A 27,626-nucleotide genomic window follows, 5' to 3' on the forward strand; every position below is an offset into this window, starting at 1 on the left:
CTCCCCTTCTCTGGGTGACCTCGATTTCCCAAGCATGAGCCGCTCTCTGTTGAGTTTTGATTCCGCTCTTCCTCTCTGTTCTGGCTGGGTTGTAAAACTGGGCCTGTTAGGCCTGGGGCAGCCTGGGCACATTTCTGCTTCACAAAATGGAGTTACACTTGTATAATGTGTTTCTTGAGGTAGATATGTAGTTGGTGCATGCCGCTTCTATTATTCTTCTAAGCATTGCAAGCAGTATTGTATTCTTAGCTCCTTGAGTTCCAAGCCTATTTACACATGTTTGGCTGGTAGGTTACTTTCATCCTGTCTTGTAACACGTTTCCTTACATTTTAGCATCGTCTCTCGCCTCTGACTATTACGTCTATTTTCATAACTGCTCACGCTGTTGTGCTATCTTCGTTAGCTGTTTTGTTCAATTGCAAGTCTGTTCAGGCACTTATGTCATTTCTACTGGCCTTCCATTAAGGCTTTTGGGGTCTCTTCATGGATCACATGAGAGCACTCTTCATTTCGCATCAGCGGCATGTATGGGTGTCTGATAGGGTACCGTGCTGCCCAGGGTTGTCTAGTTATGGGCACTTCAACAGGCACAGATCATCTAATGTACACTGGGCAGAGTCCCAGTGCGGCTCTCTGTTGGTTCATTTGTTCTTCATATGTCACGTACCTTGGCGAGTACCTTCCTGGTAGCTCAAATGGGGGGCAGGGGTGCAGGTCATGTCTGGAAACTTCTCTACAGTCTTCATAGTGGAAAGTAGAATAGAATCCAATGGTGAGGCTGACCTCATCTTCTGCATAGCACTAATAATATCCATCGGAATAAAAAGTGGGGAAGCTGACCATGAGGACAGCACATCTCTATTTGGAAATAGGTCAACCTGAGTAGGAAGTGACACAATAGAAGAGGCAATCTCCTGGCGAATGGGCAGAATGTTATCAAGAAAGTAAGTAGAAAGAGAGTCATATAAGGCTTGTGAGGGGGAACAGAAGCATCCCCAGTAGTCGAGGAATACACTGACTTGACAATCTGAAAAATCTCCTTGGGCTGATTCAGAGCGGATTCTACACGCTAAGTGAAATGAAAGTGTTTTGCCTCAGCCAACTGTGGGGTGATCCAGGGCTCGGCTGGGTGAAAACGCAGGCGGGAGGACCTCAAAGGAGTACAATTATTGACCATGACAGTGAATATCTGAGAAAGACCTTCAGGTCCTTGTTAACTGAGGATATACAGGTAGTGGCAATCTGAGCCGAAACCTCAGCAGAATAAGTCAACTTCCATTTGCACTGAAGCAGGCCTTGGAAAGGCCTGGTAACAGGAGTCACCATAGTATTAATAGTGAAAGGTACCAAACGGTGGTTAGTCCAGAGAACAGGAAGGGCAGGGAACACAGTGATCAGAGTAGCAGCTGAGAAAATTGAAGCAAGTGTGTTTCCATGGTTTTGAGTAGTGGTCTTGAATGTTCTCACCAGGGAGTTTTGTGCAAAATGTCATGTGTTCAATGTACTAAAGTTGGTTTCAACTGGTGGAGGATGATCTGAGTCTATTTCCCTCGAGAAAACGGGCTGTGAAATGACCCTACACCGCTCAGGCTCAGGAGAGAATTGTTTTTCAAATAATAGGGTGGTACTAGATAAAGAACTGTGATGGGGTGAAAGTGTACTGTCCAGTAAGGTGGCATCCGAGCAGCATTGTGAAACTACATCCTAGCTGCCAGTTACATGCAGCAATCTCACTATGTTCAGGGCCCTGGGCCCCTGTTGTAGAATAGCCATTAGTAAATTCATCCGTAAGTCATCCATATTCGCACACCGACCCTCTGAAAAGAGTTCCGTAATATCTTGCTTCATGGAAGTTGCTGATAAGGTACAGTCAAAAAGGGGGCCCTGATGGACACTTCTGAAATATTGATATTATCAGGTGGAATGTCCCAACAAGCTTCCGCTGCCCCCCTGCCCTCCAAAGCTGTTAGACAGTCCTGACTCATTATTCTCCACTACGTAGATCTCAATTGCACCAGGGTCATCTTGGAGATGGACGCTGCTAAAAAAATACAAATTGCCACACTCGAGGTAACAGATCACAAGAATAAACATACCGTGTTGCCTTTGAGCGGCAGTCCATACTTGGTGCAAGTCAAACAGCCAACCGCACTCTGCTGACTGCCGACTGCACACTTGACCTGCACTTCTCCACGCTGCCAGAGGATTCTTTAGCGCAGTCCATAGAATCACTCACAGAAGCTGTAGACTAGCACAAAAGAGACCAGAGTGAAAGAGCCACTGGTATCCTCCCGCCAACTGCACACTTGAGCCTCACTTCTTCGCCTTCATCCATGGCCACTACTCATGAACTTCAGCCATTGGATAACTGTAGTGGGAAAAGTCCTTGGATTGAGTTAGGGTGTTGGGGGAAAGAGATGCTTGAGGAGGTGTCAATGCTTGGGTCATCAGCCAGAGAAGTGATCCACAAATATCCATGAGTCTCCTAATATTTGAACCAGTGACAGATGGATATTCACAGACTATTTTTTCTGGTGTTTATCCAGGGATGCTACTTATCTTTATAGAAACTGTTTGATCTGGCTTGATTCCTTTCCTAAAATGTTGACATCCAGTTGAAAGCTAAAATCTGGATTGTGGTGACCTATGGAAAATAAACATTGTGTCAAGCACAAGGTTTACGAGTTAAAGGCAAGCTCGCAGAGATAAGGAAAGCAATCAGAAAAAAAAAATGAGCTGACATTTAGCAACGTTTTTCAAACCTAACCCCAACCCTAACCCTAAGCCTAAACTTCAAATATAGGGGAATGGTCGCAGGACTATGTTTTCTTTGGGTTTGGTGATAACAGCAGAATTCTGCCTACTGCCCCACTTAAAAAGCGAATGCCTGTAATGGTTATACAGACGACCTGGATTTTCACATTTCATCGTTTCTCTAAACCCTTAGTGAAGGCCACAGGCTACCCTTTAACCATTGGCCTAATCAGCTGGATACATGTATATGATTATTTGGAATGGGAAGAGAGACTATTGATACATTGCATAAGACAAACACACCTAGGAAAATCCATTTGCAGTCCTCCTCTCTTAACCCCCCAAAAAAAGAATACCTCTCACCACAGCACAACCAAGAGTGGGGCCTGGAATTTTGCATCCAGTGTGTAAACCAGCAGGAACACCCAAACCTTTTGACCAACCCTCATCTTCACTCCACCTAACAAACCACATGCAAACTCAAACTAGCCACGTGTACACTGCGTTAAAAAAAGATCCCCTCACCAGACTCCAAATCACAGTCTCTACACCTCTAACACTAACTGCTGTAGCCAGCCCCCAGCCAAGACACACCTACACTAAAAACATGAGGACCCCCATCTGAACACAAAACACTCCATGCTTTTAGCACATCCCACCTAGAAAGAGTTAATGCATAAGGAGCTCAGGCTACTTCCAGTCTGCAACCTCAACACAAACCAGAGAACTCTGCATTTCCTCCAAACACGCCAAACCATCCAACTCTCTATTGTATCCGCCAGAGAGTCTGAGGACAATGCAAATGGTAGCGATGCATGGTACAAATCCTAATAACATAACATAACAATGACATATGGCATTCGGGGGATTTTTCTCCTAATCCTTCATGATGCCACCACTGGAGTAATCTAATGAAAAAGGCAATCTGAAAAAAAAAATGTTAGGTGTGTGATGCTGCTGACAGGCAATGCACGTCCCCCAAATATTTGGACAGAATTGGACTTTTCCACTGAAGATGTTTTCCCCCAGTCAAATGAGAAAGAAGATCCTTTTGAAAACAGCATCAAACGTGCATCTTGTTTTCCAGTGGATTATATGGTAGTATTGTTTAATCACACACAATGGCAGCCAGAACAAAGCGTATTGACAGTTCCTTCTATTATTTATTACGGAAAATTGAAACCACAAAAGCATCGCATTCTTTTCAAATGGTGCGGATGTGTCTGAGGCTGAACCATAAATCACTCGTTGAAACGCATCTGCAAATAGAATAGCGAGTTAGAGCACAGTATTGCCATGACTACGCAAGATGCTCTCATAGAGGGATGGGAACGCTTTGCCTGCGGTGGGCAGGTTTGCTTGTACACGAGACACGCCAGAAGGGTGCCAACAGTGTTACATGTTGACGCTAGATAGTCGTTCTTAGAAGTGTATTTAAAGTGTCTCACCAAACTGCTGTTCTGCCAAATTAATTGTAATAGACACGGACATATGCAGTGTCATCATTAGGCGTGGCCAAGAACAAAAAAAGGAGAAACAACAGGGACAATGCACACACAAGTAAAAAGGAGGAGGCGGGGGCGTAGGGCGCACTGGTATCTACAAAAGAAGAGGGAAAGGTTTTGAGAAAATTGTTCTGAACAAGCCATGAATGTGTGGAACATTTCTCAAAACAACAGGGTATTACTTCAGTGTGTGTAAACCTTTTTTTATGATTGGGAATACTGAATAGAGCTCCCTCAAAACGTGAGGCACCTCATTTGCCTATTTCGAACGGAAATTACATATATGTTAACACATTCCCATGAAGAGTGTCTGTCCAATAGCTGAAAGACAAGAACAAATGGTGAGCTGGTTCATGGGGCTGTAAAAAAGTGGAACATATACCATAGCCAAAATAAAAAAACGAAAACAATATATAGGAAAACTGGTGACTTGAAAAAGGAACATTAATCTAAGGATGCAAGTGCTTCAAACTAAAGAGGAGTACTATAGGCAGTGGTGGAGTGAGGTAGAGATGATTGTGGAGGAGGCATGGGTAGCACCCACTTCAGCAAGTAAGTCATTTTTTAGATAAACTTTGAAGAGATCTGCAGTTGAGCTGGCTCTATTATTGGCAGAGGGTTCCAGTGGACTGGTACAGGTAGGGAGATAGAGCGGTAGTGAAAGTAGGGTATAGGACAGCGAGGTTGAGTGCAGAGAAGTATCAGCTGGACCAAGATGGTGAGGAAACTGTTATGATGAAGATAAAATCAATACCAGGTGTGGCCCCGCCCCCAGACATTCGCAGAGGTGAACGAGCACACAAGTTGACAAAAAGGACAAGTGACCTGTACACAATTAGTTTAAACACTAGGGACAATGTGGCCACTATAAAGAGTAGGATAGGTTGAATCAAACAATGTAGCACCTCAATAGAGAGCACATACAAGCTTAAAAAGAACGGTGCAGACCCAGATAGGGTTACACAAGGTTGCATGGACTCAAATATAGGTAGAAGTAGATGATAGCATACATGTGTTGGAATTAACCGTATGGCCACATGCAACGCTTAAAACATGAAGAACATACACTAGACACGAAGAACATTTACATACCAGAGAGTGAACCAATGTATGGCCATTTTAGGTAGAACTGTGAAAGGCCTTAATTCGGAAATATTGAGGTCTGACATCGAAACTGTTTTAGACACACAGTCCAGACCCATGCAATATCCAGACAGACGCTCTAAGCCTATCACACCTACTAACCCAGGACATTTGGAAATTGAGAATGAGGATGATAACTCAGAGTCTAAGACTAAAAAGCAGTATGTATGATGTGAAACTTTATATTTGTGAACGGGTGGGTGCTTTTGAATACACATATGGGATTCTGGGTTTCACAGGTAATCAGTTGATTCCTTGGCTTTTGTCTAGGCTCCCCCAGGTTGCAACTGATGTTGTAATGGAGGTGGGGGAACTTAAAAGATTGGAGTATGAAAATGTGAAGCTAGCTTTTATAGCTAGATTTGGGAAAACTCTCAAGAGATTTAGGATCCTCAAAAACACTGATGGTACCCCGTGGGCTACCTGGGTGTGTGAATGTTTGAAAAACTTAGATGATTGGGTTAAGGGTTATTGAGTGAACTCCTTTGAAGGAATATGAAATCTATTTTTGTTGGAGTCTATTTTTGATGCCTGCTCTCCTAAACTGAGACACCATTTGGCTGACTCAAAAGAGATTGATCCCAAGAGGCTAGCAAAAGCTGCTGACTTGTGGGTTGCCAACAGGACCACTCACAAGGATTCTGGTGCCACTCACAAAAAGGATGAGGGGAAGCAGCACACGAAAGATAACAAAGATAATTCTAAATCCTCCCTTCCAAAAGAGGGCCCCAACCATAAGAAGGGCAAGCCATATGGGAAACCAGGTCAGTCTATTGAAACCTCTGGTGCCAAACCAGAGGGCGGTCAGCAGAAACGCCCATTCCAGAAAACATTTGGTAAATGTTATGCTTGTGGGTCTACTGACCATGTGAAATGGGATCCCAGATGTAAGGGTAAACCTTCAGGGGTCCACACTGCCTCCTTAGCCTTCATCCCTGAGAGAAAAGTTCATATGGCAAGTGGAAACTTTCATCTATTTTCTGAAGACCCCTTTGGAGTCTCAGCCAGTGTTTCTTTAGTGTCCATGGGTCTGTGGGAACAGCAGAATTTAGATATGTATACCTCTATACCCGATAACACCAAAGAATATTACAAGGACAGTGTACTTGTGAATGGTCAGGAAACCCCTGCCATTAGAAACACTGGGGTCAGCATTACAGTGGTGGATGAAACCTTTTTGAAACATGAGGATGTTGCTAAGGCACCCAAAGGCTCCACTAAGCTTGCTGGATGCCCTGTCCAGATGGTTCCAATACTACCAGCTCTCATCCAGTGCAACAATATGACTGTAAGAATACATGTCAGTGTACAAAGTGAGGTGCTTGGGCGAATTCTGTTGGGGAATGACTTGAAGACTCTTAGTGAAACCTTGCAACGCTGTTTTGCAGTCAAGAACTACATTTCAGTAGTGTATCCGTTGATTAATAGTCTCCCTGACCAAGAGAGCATCATGGCATTTATTGGAGCGAAAACTCTGGGAGCAGCATTGGCGGAAGCACATAAGGGATGTGGCCCTGAGGATTCCTCAACCGGAGAGCACGAGGGTTCTTTGTCCCCGGTAGCTACGTATCTAAACCTGAAGTCCCCCAAGCCTGAATTCCCCTGAGGCACCCACACTTGTACGAGAGCCCAGTGGCCATTGAGATGACTACTCTGTTAACACTGGGTTCAGTGATTTCAGAGTCCCATATAGGGATAGAAAAGGAGCCTGAGATGGTGGACAGGGACGTTTAAGACCCGAGGGGACAGCCCAAACGGACTGAGTTGTCCTCAGCTGGAGATCCAGGTCAGACTGACTGTTGCCTGGAAGATCAGAGTTGTGCTGCTCTGGCCGGTCTGTTGAGTCAGACAACAGAGCAAGTAAAGGGCAGAGGTCCTGAACCACATAAAAAAAGGGAACAAGCGCAGCCCGAATGCCTTGGCCGGTTCTAAAAATAGGACATTTCCTCCACTGGAGAGTGCAAGGAACCAGTCTCACTGGTAGCTCCCAGTCCAGGCCTGAGGCCCCCTGAGGCTCCTATTCTTGTGAGAGAGTACTCATCTGCCACTGAAGCTACTATGGAGGTAGCACTGGGTTCAGTCATCTCAGGTTTGCCTACAGGCATAGAAGAGGTACCAGAAATGGCACAAAGGGAAGCTACAGACCTGAAGGACCTGCCTGAGCTGGAGAAGCTTTCATCATTTGGAAGCCTATGTCAAGTTGACCTTTGCCAAGAACAGAGAGACTGTCCCACTCTGGCAAGTCTGTTGAGGCAGACAGAAGAGCAGGTGCAAGGTGGAGGTCCTGAACCAATCCTGAAAGGGAAACAGGAACAGAGTGAAAGTCCTAACCTATTCGTAAGTCAGGAACCAGTGCAAGGTGAAAGCCCTAGCCAGTTCAATGACAAAGGAACAAAGGAATTCATGGGCAGGGCGTATCAAGGAGCTAGTTGTTCACGCAGGCCCCAGGAGAATCCTACCAGACTTGGTTCCTGCCAAACCTGCTGGTTCACTTAGATGTGACTGGGACACCTTGCAGCTTGTCAGATTATTTCTATATGCCCGGCGTGGATTCAGAAATGGAATATGTGCATTTAGTCCAGTCATGCCTAGGAACTGACCAGACCGAGAGGCACACCGACTCTATCAAATCCTAATCTTCTGGTTGGGTGGTCTTGTGAGAGGAAAATAAACTTCTCTCCTTTGGGATCCCCACAAAATGTCATGATTGACAAGGGATCCCATTTCATCTCTGTGGCTGTACAGATACACCAGAAAACGCAGCAGACGTCTTCCTGCCACCAAACTGCCATCACTTGAAAGCTGGTTTTAGCAAGGCCCCAAATCTATGTGTAGGTAAATAAAAGCCAGTTAGGTACCTGCACAACTGAATTGGAGTGGATTATTCAGTGCAGCGGAACCTAAAAGTCAATGAACATTACATTACCTACCTTCACAGGTGGCTAAAGAAATTAGAGAGAGACTGGGACATGGTTGTGAAGAGTCGAGAGTTTGGGCATTGGGACAACTTTCTCGAGGTAGTTAAAATACACATGCTGCCTGCCTGTGCACGTTACCATGCAAATGGATATGGCATTCAGTTATTTACTTACCTTGAGCCTGACCACTAGAAGGGTGGTTCTCAACCTTTTTGGCTGGGGGCTTTTGATGAATTGGTATCTAGCAAGGGTGATGAAAGTGTGAAAAAGGATGCAGGTAATTCCATCTCTGAAATGGAAATGTGCTGATTAGAGTTGCTTTTCTTATAACTCCATGCCAAAAACATAGTGTACACCAGTGCACTACTGCCTCAGTAATTGGATCGAAGCACCTGCCCTACAGTGGCACAGAGCAGGTTCGGGTCACAGGTGTCCTCTTGACAGATGCAGCTCGATACAAGTCTCTGCAGAACAGGGGCTGCTTTAAAAGATATGCCTCTGTAAATTCCAGACGTATGTGTATGCCGCTGGATCCAGCTCCATGTGTAGTCGTATAGCTTTTCACCCTCTTCCATGTGTAGTCACTTTCCACTGCTCTGCCACTACTTATTCCATACATGCACAGTTTGGAATAGTGACTCTCAACAATATTTAAAAGGTCATCACAGCGTTGCTCACTAATATAACTCCAAATCCAATTAATTGGGTTATCACAGCCCAACCTCATCGGCAGTGTAAAAATGAAGGCTCCGAAGCCACTTCATGCTAAGAGGCATATAAGTGCTTTATTCTTATTACTCTTAAGACATTGATCACATAGGAGGAACTCATTGGTTTCCACCACCCAAGCTACAACTTCCAACTGCCTGGGTTTTAACACCAGCCCACTAGCATGCTCTGACTCAAACATTAACACTCTCAAATACCACAATTCTGTGTGAGCTCATCCATTCCAGACTAGCTTGCATGCATCTATCAAGTAAAGCATATCATTGCACGACTTATAACCACGGCCACCACATTTAAATTGATATTGCTAATATGTCAGAACCTGTGAGTCAGCTCTGCTGTGGAAGGTGATATGTATTCTGGTCAGCCGGGTGTTTCCTGCCAAATGGAAGGGCAGGATCCTAGATGACCCAGCCTCCTCTTTGATCTCTTTGTGAGTGTAGGTAACACCCTCCACCCGAGACAGCCATACAGCAGATAACTGTCTTAGGCCCGGACATCAAAGATGCAGTCGCATTCAAAGGGAGTAGCCTCATACCAGGGTGCTGCACCTCTAAAGGTCTGTGTACTCATGGGAAGGGAAGGGGGCAGGATCATGACTGGCAGAGTGATTCTGATGAATGGAAGAAGACTTTAGCCATCTTGATTCTCCATGTCCAACTCTCTCTTTCATGTTCCCTCCATTTCCTCTGGAGCAAATCAATTTGGGTGTGACATCAGAAGGGAAAAGTCTGCTCTGTTTGAGAGCAGGGATTGGACAACTAAAGACGGCTAGCTTTAGTCCAATCACCTAAGGAGGTTGGCATTTAGAAGACGGGGTCTCTCACCCCTTCCTGAGATTCATCCAGCCCACCTCAGATTTTTGAAGCCCGCAGATTCGCTCTGAAGATCTTACTGGACTTAATTTGGGAAAGGTGCACTAATCTAAAGTACTCAACCTGAGGGGAAGAAGGAATCATCCAAGACAGAAGAAAGATCTGTTCCTAGAAACTCCCAGGGCACATCGGGAGTGATCTCTGCTCTGGATCAGGACCCACCACTCCACCACAGAATCTTCTGAGCTGGGAGAGCAGAACCTGAACGGAACTATCCTATCCTCAAGCACCCCTGAGTGGTCCTCAATGCAACCAAAGGACCAGACCAGCCCAAGTTCCCTGTTCTACCGCATTGAACCAGTCTCTCAGTGTTCAGCGCACCTGGAACAAGAGACAAGTCTCTGGCGCTGGTTGCTGCACTGCTCAACCACTTCAAACATGGTTGCTCTTTTAACCAGTCCGACACTGCATCATATCCTAGCTAAAGCTCGTCACCTGCTAGGCCCAGATCTTGATCTGAACTAAATCACTGGAGAGTCACATGCCTCATCGATCGCACATTGATGCATCCAAGATCACCACTTTGATGGCTGTCGCCCACTGACTCAAATCGCTGGAACGTCACTCATCCATCCCTCTTGGTGGCTAAAGCTTGACTCAGCCTGGCCAAGTGAAAAGTGTTAATGGAACCACCCCAACCTTCATCCTTGAGAATAGCGTTTCTTCCATGCAGTGCACAAACGTTCACCTTTACTCGACACTTGCTTGTTGCTTGGGCCCACACGACACAACTTGCCTGAACTGAGGTTGATCCGCTTGCATCTACGTTCAACACTGGGTCTGACCGTGTCAGCCCACCCACAACTGAATCCAGGTACGATAGTTGTGTTTGATTAAAGTATATATGTTTTTGTATTTGTGTTATGGTTTTAGAATACAACCTTACACAATTAAATAGTCACATGATCATACAGTAAACAAATATATGAAACATAATCATAGACAATTCATCAAGTTCATCGCTTAATACTTTTAAAAAAAAACATGAAACAGTATTTCATAAGTTACTTTATCATCAAATATGAATAATAATTTAGCAATAGTAAAGTATAGTATATAAATACATTTATAGAACCTTGATTGGACATTCCCTTTATTTTGGAATGTGATACTATGTTGTTTGGGTCACTAATATGTTCATCCTCACACTACACTAATGATCATAGCCTTCCCTTGGCCCAGGTTACCACAAGAGGTGAAAAAGGCATATCTATTAACTGTCCCTGTTTTACCCTTATGATTATGTTGTGCTTTTGTTTGTATTAGTGTGAGGCCTGAGTGGCCCATTTTATCCCTACTCATCCTTGCACTCCTGTGGAGCAGAATCCAATTTGTCACAGTCTCACACCACTTCTTTGAATCATCTGTGGAATCTAACCCTGGTAGAAGATTTCAATTGACCCTGCTGAGAAAGCAGTCCTTTGTAAAGTCCTCCAGTTGTGAGGTGAAGGAAGGTGTTCCAAGGCAGAGGTGAGCTCAGTCCCTAACCATTAGCAGGGACCATTGGGATGAACTCTGCTTCTGGACCAAGACCGCACCTCTGCCAGCCACTCTGTTGCTTGCAATATCACCATGTTGCATGACCCCTGAAGGTCGTGAAAGCCTCCCCTATGTTTGGAAGCCCCAGAATAGGACTAACCTTGGCCCTTGAGACCTTGGAGTGGGAATCTCAGCTCCTGAAAGCCTGCACTAACATGATTACTGTGTTTTGATGCTGGCCCACTGTGAGATGTGATTCAAGCGTGTTCAAGTTTTAGTGAACCTCCAGGATCCTGTGAAGCTGCCTTTGGCATTCATTGCTCTCCGAACTGCCGTTTGCTGTTCGACTTTGTTCACTGCTGCACCCTGTTAGCTGAAGCGCATCATTGCCTCCACTCAAACCAACAAAGTACTGCTGCCTTGCATTGCTCAAGTCACTGTTCAAAGCACCGGGTTCTTCATCGCTGCTCCTGTAAGTCGATCGACCTGACCTTGGTGTCACCAGAACAGCAGCCTCCTAGCCTCTGCATCAAATCGACTCACCTGCACATCCTCGTACTAGCTCAACCACTGTCAAACCTTGACTGCTGACCGAACTGGTGACCGGCCAATCAGCACAGCTAAATTAGATGCTTTGATACTGAAGTTACCTTCCATTCGACCCAGACTTGACGCCAGCTTGCAACTGGACCATCGGGGCTGCCGCATCCTGAACCTAAATAAACCCACACATGACTCTGAGAAGCTTGCTTCGATGACATAGAACCGCAAGACATTTGCAAAGATACTAGTGAAAGTCCATCTTTGGGCTCTAAAACTGCATCAGTCACCATAATCCCTTTTGAAAGCTCAAGACATATGCTTTTGAACATTGTGGTCTTTTAATGACCTTTTCACCTTGTGTCTCATTACCCAGAGTGCTGCATCTTTTCTATCTTTGCTCATTCTGTATTGTATCTAATGGGGTGGGTTTTTACACTGGCCCTCATTACGACCTTGGCGGAGAACCATGGTGCTATTAGCACCATGGTCCATGGCGCTAAGTTGCCAACTCCGCCATGGTGGTTGGCGGACTTACCGCCCCATTCCGACCTTGGCAGGGCGGTAAGTCCCCAATCCCCATTTACCCTTCCCCATTCCCATTTTTGCCCCATAGGGCATAATGGGAGTGGGGAAGGCGTTAATTACGCCACCGTAAATTACGGTGGCGTAATTAACAACAAGGTCCCTTAGCGCCATGGATTTTAACGCCTGCAAAAAGCAGGCGTTAAAATCACCATGGCGCTACGGGAACTCGTACTCAGGCGGTAAGGGTCGGCGAAGTTTACGCCGGCGTAAACCCCTTACCGCCTGGGTTGTAATGAGGGCCACTGTGTTTTAGTTAGTTATTATTGTACATGTGTGTTTGATTAAAGTATGTAATTTTATAGGACCTTGATTGGACATTACTTTATTTTGGAAATACAGTTCGCTCTTTAGGTTGCTACTAAACGACATTCACACCTCTCTTGAGAGTATAGTATTCCCTCAGCCCACATTACTAGAAAAGGCGAAGAAGATATATATATTTCAACTGTGCCTGTTTTACCTTTATTATTGTGTTGGCTCTCGTTTTGTTGAAGTGGAAGGCTTGTAGGGCGCTTTGGCCTCTACGCATCCTTGTACTCATGAAGGGCTGCAGTCAATTTGTCACACTACCCCACCCTTCGTGCCCACTGTACCGTATCCCATTTTACCTCACCCTGCTCACCCATTGGAGCTGGGAAGCAATGCAGTTCTGTATAAAGGAGATTCACCCAGGAGCACTACAGAGGGGGGAGACATTGGGTTGAGTGGAACGATCAGCAATTGGCAGGACGTTCTTGGAAGACTACATACAGAATGCATAGCAGGAAAAGGCCTGTTCCTTTTGTTTTCCTTATGACATTTCTTTGTTTCCAGCCTGGCGATGTTGTGGCTGCTGCTGGTGCACTGTTCTCTGGAGATGGTGGGTTTCTTAGCAAGCTATAGTGGTGATTTTGTTGTGATTGTTTGGTAGGTTAGACAGTCTTGAACATGATAAGTGGGAAAGCCAGTGCAGCTCCTCTAGAATGGGGTTCATGTGTGTTGTCTTAGTCCTGCAATGAGGCAAATTGTACTGTGCTGCACAGATTTCAGAAGGACCATTTGTTTGGGTGGTGTCCTGGGATGAGAGCTACTTTGATTAATAGGTTCTGTTTACATCAGCTTTTGTTTCTCACTACTTTCTCTTATTCTTCGACTCTGCCCTTTGCTATCTATTAATACACTTTCTTTTATTTCTAATGTCTCCCAACTGCGATTATAGCATCTTTGTATTTTTTAGTCCTGCGGATTGATGGGTCTTCTTCTCAGACATTCTTAGAAGGACTTGAGCTTCTTGCAATGTAAAAACATTTTGAAGGGATTGTGTCCTCTGACGTATTCCACATCTTTGACAGTAATTACCACAGGTGTGTTACTTCAGAAAACTTTTTTGGCGTAGGCGTCCTGTATCGATGATGTTGATACGCTGTCCCTCGAGGGCCTCCGTCGACAGTCGACACCACCAGATGTTATATATAGGATGCATAGAGCCTCAGTTCCGTTTCTTCCGTGAACGTGTTTGCTTTGGAATCTTGGCGCGCCTCAGTTCTTCTACTTCATTTGCTAAAGTTGAGAAAATGTCTTTGTCTTCTTCTACCCTGAAGTCAGGCTTCAAAAAGTGTCAGGACTGCGGTTCCAAAATGTCCCTTACCGACCCGCACAACGTCTGCCTCTGGTGCCTCAGCAAAAGCCACGCCACCGACGATTGCAATGAATGCCAGTCCCTAACTTCGAAGGCCTTGTGGGAGCAGAAGAAGAAGTTGTCGGTAGGTAGGTTTGCTAAACCCCATAAGTCGAAATATACTGAACATTCGAATGACGATTCGAGGGGTGACTCTCCGCGTAAATCTGCGTAAAGGGGGTCTCGTTCTAGGAGTGGGTCCCGCCATTCCTCTGCCTCTTTGAGGCATTCACAAAAGCTCTGTCATCGGTCGCCTTCCCCATCCTCATCAAAGGACTCCGCCAGACGGCGGGTGGCTTGTCCCACAAAACACTCGTTGCCGGCTGAATGGGATGAATTCCTGTGGCAGATGATGGCGATTTTCGAATCGCAAGGCACCGTTCTGTCCGCGCCTTCGGGAGAAGCCGGCAAGGAACGCGCAAGAGCCATTTCTTGCACGCCTTTGAGCTCGGGTGGTCAGCGTGATCATCAAAACCGTCGCGGTCTCGAACGGACAAGGATGATTGCCACCATGAACGCTGTCAAGACTGTTGGAGCCTGTGAGGCCTTCTAAGAAGGCATCGACGCCTTCGGCGCCATGTCTATCGAGGGACTCCCTCGAGGCTCCGGCTCCGAGGAAGTCGTCAACGCCATCGGCGCCGAGGCCGTCGAAGGACACGCTGTCAAAGATGTGCAATATCATCTGAGTAACATCCCTTCGAAAGCTAAGAAAGTAACTTGTTCATCTGTTGCCCATGTAAATAATTATATTTTCACAGGAAACTGGTAAAAGGCAGTGGGGCAAATTAAGTTATCTGTATATTGTTTGAATAATGTTTACTTCTGCCATGTGATTGGTGAGATATCTAGTTCTATCCAATGCCTAAATACTGTAGCTGTCATCTCCCTCTTAACTTTCTGCATCTGGAAGATGTATACCTAACAGGCAACCCTGCCTTTCATACACTCTCCATCGCATGCCTCAATGCCTCACTCTTGCCTTGACAACCACACAGCCCTTCCTCATCCTCTGAATCACCTCTTTCTTTCACTGATTGATCTTTTAACCCTGGTGGGACACAATATACCAACCACTGGGTAAGCATAGGCACTCTGAGACCACAATGTTGGTGATTTGGAGCAATATAAAAGCTCTATAACAAAACAAAAAAACATTTCATCTCAAACAATCAGCCTCGTTATGAGTCGGCCTGTCAACTACATGGGCCCCTTGAGAGCCCACACTCATTTCGGGAACAAAAAGGGAAAACCGTAGCAAAGGGACCCTGGAACAACAATGTGCAGTCTCTGCCACGAGACCAGAAAAAAGAAAAGCAACATCATTCTTTGGACAGACATCGTCAGAAAGAAAGAAGCGTGGAGAAACTTGACCGCAAAGGAACGCAACACGATTGAAAGCATTTGGGCCCCCAAAGGTGAAAAAAGGTGGATCAAGGAAAAACATGTTCCGGGATAAAAGAAAACTCCCTGGGGATCTGATACCACATCAACATTGACACTGGCCTCTTGGATCACAAGGGGTTTCTCCCACTTGACTACAAAATCCAATGTGCATCTACCCAATTTTGTCGTACTATATCTGTAGGAGACGTGGCTCATCCGAAAACCTTCCCTGGACGGATTCAAGCTGGCCCACTCCCCAGCCCATAAGGGCTCCAAAGGAACAACACGCTCGGGACTAAAAACAGCGATAAAATCAGGCAGCACCCTGACTCTGACAAAAGTCATCAAAGGAACCGAATTCATTCTGGCATCAATCATAAACTGCTCCACCATATCTTCAAGCACCAAGAAAAAGATGCAAGAGAAGATCCTACTTCTAAACATCTACTGGAACCTCAGCGAATATCAAATGATAGATTCCTGATGGAGTTGGAATCCAAAATTGACACAGTTTTAATTGAGGAAGATGTCAGACATATAATGATTGCAGGGGACTTGAATGTAGACCTGCTCACTCGTCTGGCAAATCCGGGAGACCATGCTTCGTTGTGGTCCAAATTAATGGAATCAAGAGACTTGCACAACTTGCACCTTATAACCGTCATAAAACTCAGCCATACCCCAACGTGGGAGAGAAATGGAGAAGGGGCAGCCAAAGATTACATCCATGTGTCCAGAAGCCTGTTGAAATACTTAATCTCTTTCAAAGTGATAAGGACAGCCAATAGTGACCACAATCTAGTGTCTTGCGAGTGGCACACAAACAGAAGGAAAAAATGGGTAATGAACACCACGTTAGATGTCAACACCTACGTCACCCGCCTTCGCCTCCCGGACTCTGCAATCAACGCACTGACGCCAGACTACATAGCTCGCACGATTTAGAACAAAATATGCTCAGGAACATCGCAGACTACTCGACAGTCCTGGCAGTCTTCACAAACACTGCAAAAAAAAAAAACTCTATCCGCACAACTTCGATAGTTCACGTCTTCAATAGACAATTGGTGGAGAAAAGGAGGTACATCAGAAAATTAAAAAGAGAAGCAAATAGATCAGGCTAAACAGTACCACTCCTGGCTGAGAGCCACCAAACACCAGAGAAATGAAGACAGCGCAGAAACTGTAAGTGACTTCAATTCTGCAATCCAACTAAGTCAATGCCTAGTCTGGGATGCCCAATGGAAGCCCTTATTTATATATTTTTATGTCAAGTTCTTGAATCTGGATGATAAACCCTTATATAACGCCCCTCTCTTGGAATTCCTCTGACCTCACTGAGCCAAGAAGTAGGTTTATTTTGCAAATTAAAAGGTTTATTGGAAAGATTAAACAATGTATATATGTATCACACTTTAGGAATAAATTAATATTTGATAGTACACTTCTGAGTATGAACAGTGATCAACAATGGATAATATTACAGTAGCACAATTCCTTAATTACTTAGGAGTTGGTATAGAAAGGATAAGGTAGCAGAGAATACTTTGTATGGTTTCAAGGAAAAGCAATGATGGAAAGGATGCAGCACAGAAATAAACTGAATATGGTTTCAACAAGAGATAATCTGATCACTTTTTCCTCACTCCCCCCCTCCTAAGCAATATGAAGAGATGGAAATGATGGCACACAGGTTTTCAGGAATACAATCAAAAGCAGTTCAGTTCCCGTTCCCCCCCAGCAAGCTTAGAGAAACAGGGATGATTTTAAAACACAGGCCAAATATTTTTAAATGTGTTTGCAATGAAGTGAAAAGTATGCTAAAAATGATTTTAATTCCCTATAGGAGATTCAGGATAGGTGGCAGCTACTTTGAATTAGTTCAGGTCAACACTAGCAACGATTCAGGAATGATTATCAGAGTGAAAACGAATTTCAGCAGTGGAAAGCAAGAAGTAGCTATTTCTACAAGTGGTGAAATTGTGCCAAATTGCAATTCGCGGCACTTTTTCCGAGTGCGTCGATCGTGATTACGGAAAAACTATAAGGAGTTGGAATGTCGTATTGGGTTTGTTGGAAAAGCTCAGATTCTTAGCTTTAAGATGATACATTTCGCTTCTAGGACGTTTTTATGGAGGTAGATTTTCAGAAATGAAGTCAAGTTTTCAGAAAGACATGTGGCGTTTTTACAGGTTTGAAATCACAGGATGGACACAAAATTCTAAATGCAGTTCTAGACAGGTTGAATGGATGGGATAAGATTACTTTAAACTAAGAGATTGGTTCTGTACAGTTCTTGATACTCACTCCTAGTTTTGGACTGGAATGCAGCTTTGTCACAGATTTGGTCAGGATTGGGCTGCGGTTCTCTCTCCGGACAGTTTCTGGCACTGGTTCTGCTCACAGCAGTCTGGTCTGGGTCTGTTATCAGCACTGACAGTGGTCTGGTCTGGCTCTGCTGTCGGCACTGCACAGCGGTCTGGTCTGGTTCTGGCACAGGGTTCTAGCCAGAATCAAACAGCTCGCCCGGCTGTTGAATAGTTTGGTTAGGTTGCTGGATTCTGGGGCCTCTGAAAAGGATTCAGCTTGTGGACTAGGCCTCTCTGCTACAAGTTCTGGAGTCTGGATACTAAGTTTTGGTCTCTGGATATTGTCTGGATTTTAAGTCCTCCGGCAAAGTGCTGCGCAAGAAAGTGGAAAGAGCAGTCCTTATCTGGCTTTCAGTGGTTCTTTTTATGTCTTTTGAAAGTGGGTAGGAAGGCTGACTTTCTATGCCCAACCCACTTAAGGTTCTGATAGTTTAAAGTATTTACTGTCCTCTGACTGGAGAACAGAGTAGTGAGTCATCCTGTGTCATCAGGTATCATTTTTATGGCTTTAAGGAAAGAACACTCCCCTTTGGTTTCTTATAGAAAATCAATTTTACCCAAAACACATATTTCCCAGATACATAAGTTGTTGAAATTACATGTACACATCATAGATTAATTAAGACAGGTCTCTGTTCAACCCTGATCTTTCTAAGAGCTTGGGTTCAGAAATGACAACATTTTGCGTTTTTAGTGGGTTTTGCCATATTGGTTTTTCATCAAATCTTCCACGGAGGTACACCCCCTCTCTGCGCATATTAAAGTAAGTTTTCATTTTTCTGATATAACCACAGTGTCTGCAATATTAATAAATCGTGGGGTTCGGTCTCAGAACATCACACAATGTCCAGCTTAGTCTCAAATTGTGAGTGAAATTTTCATATTAAGAATCCCCAAATTGTGCATTTCTGTCAGCTTGATACAATATTTTATAAGCAATTTAATAAAACATACATTTGCTCTCAATTCAGTACACCCATTTGTTTGCCCCCGCCCCCGTGAACTTGGCTTGACTCAGAGATCATGTGTCTTGCCTTCCCCAGAGCAGTGTTGACAGATCACACCCAAAATCAGCATATTCTATTCAGCTGAAGGCATCCATTGTCTCATTCCTCCAGGCTGCAGGGAAACTCTCCTCCCCTTTTAATCAACAGGACCCTGTGATATCCTGTGCTGTTGGTGTAGGGCCTGGGAAGAGTAGGTGTTAAGAATTTTCATTGACCAGCAAGCCCCTTGAAGTCTCAGCTAACTTAGGATGCTGTTTAGCTTCTGAAATACAGGTCTCCTGTCAGAATTTAGATCGCTAGCGCCGGTTAGTGTCAAGCACCGGTATTGCAGCCATTTTTGACAACTGCCTTACCAGTAAGCAGTCCTCAAATTATACTTTGTTCAAATATAGGTGCCCTTCTGTGGACCTCAGATTCATGTAGATTCTTGCGGGAGAATGATGTTGACCCCCCAACAAAGAGGTGGGACCTTTTTAGTGGTTCTGTGAGCCATGATTTTGGCAATTTTTGACATCAATTAAAACAGATTTTGACCAGCACTATATTCTTTTGCACTGATTTTGCTGTGTTTGCAGCCAAAGGATAGGGTCTGGCAATGGTCTCCTGTATTAACACTGACAGAGGCAAAAGTGGATGGTGGCCTATCTGTCAGGTTTTCACTGTGCATTATTGGATGATCTCTGGTGAGCAGCATGATTTCCGGCGGCCATTATAATGTTTCCCATGTCAGTAATGCACAATGATATGGTAGGGCTTGGATGTTTGGATGAAAACATCCCACAAACAATGCTGCAGACAATCGGCAGCAAGAAAACCAGGGACTTCTGGTCGTTAGTCAACGCCAATGCAAAGGGCGACAACCAGCTACTATCTAATGGAGTGGGAGAACCAAGGTGGATCGAACACTTTGAGCAACTGTACAGAGCCCCGAAGAAACCTCCAGCACCTGCACTACCAGCAACAAAAGCCGAATGGCAGATCCCTACGGATTGAGAAACCATCATCAGCAAAATTAAAAAACTCAACAGCTCGCGTGCGGCGGGGCCAGACAGTATCACCAACTTTGATCTAAAACAAAGGGCCGAAATCTGGGCAAACATCGTTGGGGAAGTATTCAAAAACTGCAACGCATCGGCAGCCATTCCACCATCCTGGAAGAAGGCTATCAAGGAATTGTACAGCAGAACATCGATGTGTGTACGACTGAACCAGCAAGGCCTACTGTCATCTTGGATAGAAACGGACCGAGGAGTGAAGCAAGGATGCCCCCTCGCCCCGGCCCTCTATAATGCATACATGGCGGATTACAAAGAGCAGGAGATCAAAGTTCGTACCTTTCCACCAAGGGTGGGAGAAGAGAAAATATCAAGAATGCAATACGCAGATGATTTTATCTTGATGGACCAAACGCTGATAGGTCTTCAAAGACAACTCACGAACCTGGACTCCTACCTTCAAGCCAACCACCTACAGATGAACCGAGAAAAACTAAAATCTTGATCTTGGGAAAATCCACGAGAAAAGTAGAGAATTTTGTCTGGACGATATGAGATGAGAATCTGGAGATCGTGAACAAATTCAGATACCTCAGAGTAACACTGTACAAAAACTCCAAAGAAGTCCAGATGTGCGAAACCCCCCTGAAAAAAATATGTCTTCTGATAACACAGATCAGATTTTTATCCAACAAGTATGGACACTTCTCCCTGTATCCCGTCCTGACATTCTACAGGGCGAAAGTCATCCCCACAATAATGTACGGTGCAGAAGCAATGCCTTACATCCCGGCAACCTTCTGGCAGAGAGTAGAAGGTCTGTAATGGTGAAAAGTACTAAACCTACCACAGTCTACACCAGTGGTGCTGATCAGGAGAGAATTAACACTCCAATCATTAAGCTCCATCGTAACTCGGAACACGCTCTTGCTCTATAGAAAGACGCTTTTGCCGCACCCACCGCTGATACTGAAGGCAATAGAGCAGGAAACTCGGGTAGGAACGTGCAAGATGCTTCAACACTGGGCGGGGAAAAACAAACAACAGCTAGACTGGGCAGGTTGCTCCCAAGAGGACCTCATCTCCAATCCAGTAAAGAGGCACGTTATGGAGAGAGACTGGATCCAAACTCTGGATGAAGCACAAGCTTCAAAATTCACAAAGGAGGGACCCGACAATCCGGTAAAAGTTAACGGAACCAGATCCTGCTTATTAAAATGCCCATCCAGAAAGCTCCGCGAAAATGTCCTGCCTATTCGATTGAATATCCCGCACACAAAGGAAATATTGGCTAGACGAAAACAAGCAAATACCAGCCTCTGCCGATTCTGCACTGAACCGGACATGATCGAAACACTTAAGCACTTGCTATTAAGATGCAGAGGGGTGGATGCGGTACGCACCCTCTACTTGGGCCGCCTCTCCGGCAATGCTTACTGTTTTGACGAAGAGGAAAGATGGAACAACCTGATGAGTGGAGAAAATACCAGATGGACTTTAGCCGTGGTGGGCTTCTTTGAATGCCTAGGCTTACTGAACCACCCGGAACCTAAAAAACCTATAACTTGAAGGGAACATATTTCTCCTCTAGACGGTGGAGGCTGGAGCGATTAGGACATACTGCCAAGACTCCAGACAGAGAGATCGATCCTTTATAAGGAACCTTGTAAACATTGTTTTTTGTTTTAACAATTGAATTAAGTAATAAAATGTTTTTAAAAAACTTCTCGAGTTACCTCTGCTTCATGATTTGGTCAACAGGTATCTCTGAGTCCTCCAATGCTATTCCTCTACTCACAACGCAGGTAGTTTTGTAGTACGTTATGTTTGTTACCTGAGTTTATCTTCCACCAACAGGTTTGCGTTTGTAATTATATTTTGTTCCTTTGCAGACATGCCTATCATGATTTCTAGTAACAGTAGTGATTGTTGGTGATATGTATTTCAGAGTATAGTCCAGACCTGCTTTTACATGGGGTGCTGAAGCTTCCATGCTGTAGTTGCAGCGTTTATACTGCTTCACTTTTCAAATCTCCTGTTAGCGCTTCCTCACAAGTTATAAACTCCATACCTGCTTTCTCTCCTTCAGCAACTCCCTGCCATAGTCATGCTCACATCTACTGAGTGGCAGTTTAAATGGATGATGTGAGAAACATGAAGGTGTCTCACCTGCTAGTCTACAAGGATCTGTCATCCAGGTGGCCAGGACACGGCCATCACTATTGGTTCCAGTTCCTGGGGGTGGACCAGTTCTGGAGGATCACCTGGATGGGGGTCTTCGGGGAGTGGAGGTGTGACACTCACTGAAGGGTGAGACGCGGTATCCCCTTCCTTATGACACCTTTTCCCCATCCTACCAGGTAGGATATCTAGAAACTCAACCCCCGCCCCCTTTTCTGACACAAGCACTTTCTCACGGACAGTTCATTGTGAGCAACAACAGACTAACACCAGAGCCGTATACCTGACATGTCCCAACACAAGGGCAAGGCAGAGTCAGGGAATTACTGGTAACTACACACACCTGACTTACGTCACACTTCACCACACAGATAAAAGGCAGAGCACGAAAGAACACTCAGAGAAGGCCAAATGCACAAGGAAGCAGCTATTCTGGTATGGCAGTTTTAACCGAGGAGAAAGGCATCGAGACCAGAGAGGATGACAAGGAGGGAATTACCCTTGCCCTTTTCGAGAAAGGATTGCAACTTTCTAGAAGCCTCAAGGAAAAGAAACATAAGACCAGGAATTACAGCTGATGAGCGGTGTAGCATGTGTCAAAGGTACACAGGGCTCTCCCGCATTGAAACCTAAGGCGGGGAGAAGTGATTACCACTGTGGTAATACAATACACTCCAACAGCAAAACAACACCAATGATTTCTGCAGAGCCGGTGAGTCAGGAGAGACTGATAACAGACCAGACTGTGTGATGCTCAAGGTTACAGGCAGCAACATTGTATGAACAAATAACCTGTGTGCGATTGAACTGAAAAGCAAAAATAGGTACCAGATACTGATTGGTCTGGCACCACGTGGGTGCTCATTCGAAGGTCTCTGTTTGGTATCCCCCCACTCCCCAGCACTGTAAAAGATTATTGAACAGTGAAATTGAAGTGGTCCTACAGCGGGTTAAGTGGAAGCCTGTGCACATTCGAAAGTATTTGATTGCCTATGAACTGAAATTGGTCTGAGCCCGGCTGAGGGGGATTAATTGTCATAAGGGGATCTAAGGCCAGAATAGGGGAATCCAGGGTGAACAGTAAAACTCCTCTGCAAAGATATTGTTGTGGCAAATGTGAACCTGACTGAGGGATGTTTGCGAATTAAAGTTGGTCTGAACCCGGCTCAGGGGGAATAATTGTCAAAAGGGTATCTGAGCTCAGAAGGGGGGGATCCAGGGTGAACAGTAAAATTCTCCTACGAAGATATTGTTGTTACAAATGTGAAACTGATTGAGGGATGCACACGAATTAAGGTTGATCTGAACCGACTGAGGGAGGCCAATTGTTAAAGAAGGATCTGAGCCCAGCTGAGAGGGATTCAGGGCGAAGAGTAAATCACCTGGCTTGACTATTTGGAAAATGAACTTTTCTTTCTTGTTTATGGTACATCAGTTCCTCTGAGGCAAGAGACTTTGCACAAACAGACTTGGGCGCAGAAGGCCCTGATGTTGGTGCAGGAGACTGTGACCTTGTGCCAAAGAAGCCCAGGAGTGTGCTGTGGTCGAGTCACCCGCCTTGTCCTGTGCTAAAAACATGGGGAAGGGAGGCTCATGGCCTAAGCATCCTGACTTATCATTTTGTGAACACTACTTTCTTTTTTGAACATTATCCCATTCTGTATTGCAGTGTAGCAATAGTTTTATTTTAGTATAGGCCCTTTTTATTTGACTAGACTCCACTAGGACAGTATTATTATTATTTGATGGTCGGTGCTTGCACCCATCAGACTTAGGTTTCCAGCATCATTTAGTGACATTCCATGTTACAAGTGCTCAGCTTTTGCTTGCCTCATAATATTCTAGTATCTAGGATCAGTTGCTCCCCTGGTCACATGGCCAATACCAGCAGCATATTTATTCAGTGAAGGTGCTTTGCTATTAGATTTCATTTTTACTTGTCTTGATCGAAACGGGCATTTTCATGTGTTTCTGTTATTCTCTCACTTCATAACATGCAATTTTCTCTGGTTACTCTGTGTGAGCCCTGTGGCCATTGCTTGCTGTGCAAGATATGTGGGCTCTGAGGGACCACACTAATCTACCTTTCTGTTCTAGCTGAATTGGTTATTGACAATCATAAACAGGCTTAACAATAAGGGGCTCTTCAATGTATGAGTTTCCTTTAGTATTAGCTTCAACCCACTGACCTCCTTCTTAGCCCTCTTCACCAGGCTATCATATCTGCTCCATGTAATAAAATAAGTGAGTACATAGACGTCTTCTTCATTTCATATCAGATATGTTTTGGCTTGACCTGATAACTGAGAGCCTCACATAACACAGCCACTGTTTACCGCCCTTAAGGTTTCTCCTCCTATTTTGCAACTCATGCCAGCTTCTTTTGGCCTATAGTATAAAGGGAGGAGGTGTTGGATGAAAGAGTGTCAAGAAGGGGGTTCCAATGTAAGGTTCCCCATTATACATTGTTCTTGGGTCAAGTTATTGTGTATGCGCCGTTGCTGCAGCTTCTGAGAGTGACATTGTCGCACTCCCCTTTGTATACTTTTAAGCAGCAGGGAAACTGGCTGGCGCGATCTAGAGCAGCTCCTCTTCGAGACTCCTTCAATGATGCCTTTGCAACCAGTCCCTCCTCCTCTACACACACCTTGACATCGCTACACACTTAACGTTTGGGAGGGGGGTTCTTGGAGGGAATCTCTAAGGCCGCTTATAGGGGTATTGTAGTCAGCTAGACCCCTGTCTTTGCTGTGGGATACAGCTGTGAGCTTGAAACAACCTCTGAAGCCTTAATCAGATTCCCACCAGTCCCCACGGCTGCCGCAGCACTCCCTCCGTCTCACTCCCCTATAACAGACGGTCTGTCGCACGGTGTCTGTGCCCCTCCGGTCGTGGTCACAGTGTCAGAGTGCAAGCTCGTGCGGCTGAGGCAGGAGGGCAGGGCTTGCAATAGCTGTGCGTGCGCCCTGCAACATGCAGCGCACGCGCAGCTTGTCAATGTGCAAGGCAAGCTGCGTGCCTGCCTGATGGTGAGTAGTGTTCACGATTGACCGTCCAGGCGGTGGCCCACTGCTGTGCAGTGCGGAGTTGGACGGAAGAGAGCTCAGCCTCAAGACAGATAGTGGCAGCATCCTGACGTTCCGTATGACTGTGAGAGAGCAGTGATGTGCTGGGAGCGGCCGTGTGGCCCCGCTTAAAGACGAAGGTGTGGGGGGGGGTCTGTTACGCCACTGACCCCCATATTGGTCAGTACCTTTCTTTCATAGAGGCTATTCTTATGAAACAAGAATTCTCAGATTCTCCTCCTGATTTAGAGCACCACTGTGGCACTTCGTATTGACACAACAAATCAGCAGATCACTGAAGAGATTAATGAAAAAAGATAAATAGAGGAGAAGACCAGGAAGCCTGACAGAATTATTTTCACATGCAGTATTTTTTGTAGATTATTTTTCAGCATTTCTCCCAGCTACACGTTATTTCTTTCCTCAGTAAGTCTCCATCCATTCCAGGAAATGAGAAACACTCCTTATTACCACCCGCTGCCCCCTTCCAGCAGTCCTCTCTCTGCCCTGTGACGTGCAAAATCCTGCAGCCGCCATTTTACCCCCTTCCCTTGCTAATTAAATGTCCCTCTCCTCTCTTATCATTCCCTCCCCGTCCTCTTGCTCTTTTCTTTGCTTATCCTTCATACATCATTTGATATCCCTTTCTGATGACATCACAGAAATGACACCACCACTCGACCTTTCATAATGTTAAACAAAACTGAACATGACCCCACTTGGCAAATGGACTCTATGAGATCATAGAAAGGAGCGTCACAGAAGTAGGACATAATGCTACATTGCATTTACTAAAGCTGATAAAAAATGTTTGGAAAAATGAGATGTTGACATTACATTTTACTGATTGCTGACCAGAAAAAATAAATAAATAACTAAACGCTCTCCTTTTATGAAAGATTTTTTTTTTTTAATCAAGCATTAATCAATCTTCAGTGCAATGTCAGCCCCATGACTAAATTACCAGTATTTTTGACAGGTTTCAATGGAGGATTTTCAGCATCTACAATTAGAAGGTTTTGCACTTGCAGAAAGTCAGTCTCGGTTATGTAGCTTCTCTGCATACTGCTGAGTTTTAATCTGCCTGAGGTATGGGCATCGCATGCGATAGGATGGCACATGAACGCTGGGCCTTGGGGAATGGGCTGCTCTCACGAATCCCACCTGGATTCGTTCCCGCATCGTTCCCGCAAGGGAAGCATTAAACATCAGACAGGCAGGCCGCTGAGAGGAGTTCAGGGCCACATGTAAGGGACCCTCATCTCTCCATATATCTGACTCTGTTGCAGTGATCTGGGGTGCGATTGCCTGCAACCACCCCTTTGGGTCGTGCTGAGTCCACTCACCTCTCACAAATAGCTAATGTAAGAGGTGCTCTCTCGCTATTTTGATGTCTACCAGTGTCGTCATCCTGGAAATTGATTTCCTTCCTGACTTACAGAAGTTAGTATTTTATTCTGCAAAACAGACCATTTCCTTAGAGCGTTCCTTTGAGGAGTGCTTTTACAGCGTAACACAGCGTGGTGATCCAACAGCGTTTATGTATCCTGTCAGTTAACACACTGTATTAAGCTGCACAAGTGGTAGTTCTAATCCAGACGTCCCGTTACGAGCCCCCACTATGTAAGTGACTTCAATTCAGCAATCCAACTAAGTCAATGCCTAGTCTGGGATGCCCAATGGAAGCCCTTATTTATATATTTTTTTGTCAAGTTCTTCAATCTGGATAATATACCCTCATGTAACGCCCCTCTATTGGAATTCCCCTGACCTCACTGAGCCAAGAAGTAGGTTTGTTTTGCAAATTAAAAGGTTTATTGGAAAGATTAAACAATATATATTTATCACACTTTATGAATAAACTAATATTTGATAGTACACTCCTGAGTATGAACAGTGATCAACAATGGATAATATTACAGTAGCACAATTCCTTAATTACTTAGGAGTTGGTATAGAAAGGATAAGGTAGCAGAGAATACTTTGTATGGTTTCAAGGAAAAGCAATGATGGAAAGGATGCAGCACAGAAATAAACTGGATATGGTGTCAACAAGAGATAATCTGATCACTTTTTCCTCACTCCCCCCCTAAGCAATATGAAGAGATGGAAATGAGGGCACACAGGTTTTCAGTAATACAATCAAAAGCAGTTCAGTTCCTGTTCCCCCCCAGCAAGCTTAGAGAAACAGGGATGATTTTAAAACACAGGCCAAATACTTTTAAATGTGGTTGCAATGAAGTGAAAAATATGCTAAAAATGATTTTAATTCCCTATAGGAGATTCAGGATAGGTGACAGCTACTTTGAATTAGTTCAGGTCAACACTAGCAACGATTCAGGAATGATTATCAGAGTGAAACCGAATTTCAGCAGTGGACAGCAAGAAGCAGCTATTTTTACAAGTGGTGAAATTGAGTCAAGTTACAATTCGCGGC

Source organism: Ambystoma mexicanum, chromosome 8 (genome assembly GCF_040938575.1).
Source record: "Ambystoma mexicanum isolate Mex_15411 chromosome 8, UKY_AmexF1_1, whole genome shotgun sequence".
NCBI lineage: Eukaryota > Metazoa > Chordata > Amphibia > Caudata > Ambystomatidae > Ambystoma > Ambystoma mexicanum.